This window comes from Erinaceus europaeus, chromosome 11 (assembly GCF_950295315.1).
Source record: "Erinaceus europaeus chromosome 11, mEriEur2.1, whole genome shotgun sequence".
Lineage (NCBI taxonomy): Eukaryota > Metazoa > Chordata > Mammalia > Eulipotyphla > Erinaceidae > Erinaceus > Erinaceus europaeus.
In genome coordinates this window covers 83,331,943-83,336,024 of record NC_080172.1, presented here as the reverse complement: position 1 = coordinate 83,336,024, position 4,082 = coordinate 83,331,943, and positions in this window count along the sequence as shown.

Here is a 4,082-nt window from a genome sequence, read left to right as displayed (position 1 = left end):
TACGGAAGAAGGGAAAATGCTAGAAGAAGAAGAACCATCCAGAAATTGAGAGGGGGGAGACAGAAAAGAAGAGAGACAGAGAGAAAACTGAAGTCGTGCTTCACCACTTGTGAAGCTTTCCCCCTGCAGGTAGAGACCAGGGGCTTGACCTGCAACCTTCACACTGTAGTGTGTGTGCTTAACCAGGTGCGCTACAACCTGGCCCCCAATATTTTCTCATATTTGCTTAACATATGTCTAGAGAAGAGAACTCATGAGAAACCTCACTCAGCAAAGAGTCCTTGCATGACCCACAGCCCACCTAATTTGTAAGGTATGTTAGTGACAACCTGCTGCTCTCCTCAAAATTTTCTCCATGTACTTCTCTCAACCAATGAAATACCTCCTGCTGGACTTCATGGTGCAACAAGATTTCTAGTGATTTCTAAGGACCTATTATAGATCAACTTCCCAGACTCTCAGCTGACTTGACTTACCTATAGTGCAGTTTTACCATAGGTAAAGACTGATGCAAGCAGCGCTAAAGGAATAGCTTCCACAAAACCTGGTGATTGGAAAGTAAGAAATAGTCATAACATGTATGTGGAGGAATGAGTCAACAGTGGACAGTGATAGAATTGAAAAGGAAAAAAAATAACTTGAAATATATATTAATTATTAATAATATATATATTAATTGAGTGAATAGTCATGGAGTAATCTGTCTCCTAAACCTTCAACTCTAATGGAGACTGAATTCCATAGGTTTCCAAGTTCAAGCTCAGTTGAAAACACTACATTTTTTTTTTTATTTATAAAAAGGAAGTATTGACAAAACCATAGGATAAGAGGGGTCAACTCCACACAATTCCCACCACCAGAACTCCGTATCCCATCCTCTCCCCTGATAGCTTTCCTACTTTTTAACCCTCTGGGAGTATGGACCCAAGGTCATTGTGGGATGCAGAAGGTGGAAGCTCTGGCTTCTATAATTGCTTCCCCACTGAACATGGGCATTGACAGGTCAAGCCATACTGCCAGCCTGTCTCTCTCTTTCCCTAGTGGGGCAGGGCTCTGGGGAAGCATGGCTCCAGGACACATTAGTGGGGTTGTCTGTCCAGGGAAGTCTGGTTGGCATCATGCTAGCATTTGGAACCTGGTGGCTGAAAAGAGAGTTAACATATAAAGCAAAACAGATTATTGACTAATCATGAACATAAAGGCTGGAATAATGCTGATGAAGAGTTTTTTTTTTTTTTTTTGGAGGGGGTCCTCTGTTTTGTAGATAGCTAGTAGGCCTATTTTACTTATATTTTAAAGGGCCTGTGGCTATACTAGGTTTTTTTTCCCCCTGAAATCTGATATGTAGGAGGATCCAAGTTATTGTCTGGGGAAATGATGGCATGGTTGGGAAAAGCACCAGAAAACTGGATCAGGGAAGAGAGTAGCTCCCAAATATAGGAAAGGGGTATAAATATTGCTGACTGTAAACCCCATCAATTTGATCTGGGGTCCATATTCAGCTTAGGAGCCTATGTGACCTCTGTATCCCTCTAGATCTGAGCTCACATTCTGTGGTCATGAGTAGAAAGGTTCCAAGCTGCCCCAATATCAGGTCCCATCTTCCTCAGGTGTAGCATAGAGTATGTTGTCCAGCCTCCTTTCAAGGATGGAGCATTCTCTACCGTTGTTGATCCAAGTTATGGACAAGGCCCTATGGGGGCCCACAAATGGGTCTGTTTTTGTTCCTGATAGAGACAACCAGTAGACACTGCATTTATTAAATGCTTTTTCTAGCTCTGTCCAAGTCTGAGTAAATATCTCAAATTTTTAGAAATTTTGTCTAGTGCACACACATGCACACACACACACACACACACACACACTGGACCAAAATGTCAGTAAAAGAAAAGAATGACAGTAAACCATACGTAAACAACATAATACAGATTTTTCACATGAATATAGTCTTCATATACTATAATTAAAAGTAAACAGGTAACAACAGAGATACTTGTTTTCTTCTGTGTGCATGTCTTCTTTTTCTGAAATATGTTTAATAAGCATGCATTGCTTTTTAATTTCTTTATTGGGGGATTAATGGTTTACAGTCAACAGTAATATACAATAGTTTGTACATGCATAACATTTCCTAGTTTTCCACCTAACAATTCAACCCCAAGTAGGTCCACCTCTTCTCGTGTTCTAGGACCTGAACCCTGACCCCACCACCCCAGAGTCTTTTACTTTGATGCAAAACATCGACTCCAGTCCAAGTTCTGCTTTATGTTTTCCCTTCTGATCTTGTTTTTCAACTTCTATGAGTGAGATCATCCCATATTCATCCTTTTGTTTCTGACTTATCTCACTTAACATGATTCCTTCAAGCCCCATCCAAGATGGGGTGAAGAAGGTGAATTCACCATTTGTAATAGCTAAGTAGTATTCCTTTGTGTATATAGACCATAACTTATTCAGCCATTCATCTGTTGTTGGACACCTGGGTTACTTCCAGGTTTTGGCTATTACAAATTGTGCTGCTATGAACATAGGTATACACAAGTCTTTTTGGATAGGTATCTATGGTTCCTTAGGATAAATGCCCAGGAGAGGAATTGCAGGATCATAGGGTAGGTCCACTTCTAGCCTTCTGAGAGTTCTCCAGACTGCTCTCCACAGGGGTTGGACCAATTGACATTCCCACCAGCAGTGCAGGAGTTTTCCATTGTCCTCACAACCTCTCCAGCATTTGCTGCTGTTACCTTTTCTGATGTACGACATTCTCACAGGAATGAAGTGGTATCTCATTGTGGTCTTTATTTGCATTTCTCTGACAATCAAAGACTTAGAGCATTTTTTTCATATGTTTGTTGGCCTTTTGAGAATTTTCTGTAGTGAATATTCTACTCATATCCTCTCCCCATTTTTGGATGGGGTCATTTGTTTTCTTGTTGCTGAGTTTATATATATATATATATATATATTTTATTTTTTTTTTTTGGTTATTAGCCTCTTGTCTGATGTGTGGCATGTAAAAATCTCCCAATCAGTAGGAGGTCTCTTAGTTTGGGTGGTGGTTTCTTTTGCTGTGCAGAAGTTTTTCAATTTGATGAAGTTGCAGCATGCATTGTTTTATAACCCTACTACTCTAAAGAAATAGTTCTCAGACTTTGAGATTGATGGCTATACTAAAATCAAGGGAAAAAAAACTTGCAGACTCTATACAATAGTTGGTTCCTGAAACACCTCTTCCCTCTATAATTTTTTTTTCTTTAAGGACTTTGGCCCTTTCTAATCCTTGTAGACTCAATTGTCAGATGAAATTTAACTTTCCAAAGGATAAACCTCTTGCCAAGAAACATGCCACATAAACACTTCTTCGGTAATTTTAACCTTCCTAATAAATACTTCTGTACATACATTCTGTACAGAGGAAATGACAGGATGTTCAAATAAAATATGCAACAGTAGCAAGAAACATGTTTGTGAAATTGCCCCCAAAGTCCTGACAAGTACAATATTAAATTATTTTTCTTCCTTTATGCTGTATTATTCTAAGTCTCTTGTTTTGATTTTCTTATTTGTTTGTCCTTCTTCAGCCATGTCACTGAATCAGCCTTTGGAGAGTTACTGGGCAAAAGGGAACATGAACACATGCTCATAAGAACAATATGTCTGATCTGAAGTAGGTACTTATGTGTTTAAGAGAGAAACTCAGAATAAAAAATAACAAAGGTAGCCATTAGCAGTAGCCATGTAAAATCTAGACAGCTTCTCACTATAGTTGTGCTAACAACAGCAATAATAATAATAAAGAAAAGAAAAGCTTTAATGCAGTCAAATTTTAAGTCTTTACAGAAAGACTGAGACAGTAGTGCTTAACCCACTGTGCTATCGCCCGACCCCCACTTTTTGTGATCTTTTATGTATAAAAATTATTTTTCCACACTTGATGAACACGAATGAGCCAATGAATGAGAAAGGGAGCAGCATATACAAAGGCACAGAAGAAAAACAAAACCCGAGGTTCCCGGAAGATGGCGGACTGAGAAGCTGCTAGTGGCTTGAGCTCTGACCACATCTCCTGGAAACGGTACGATTTT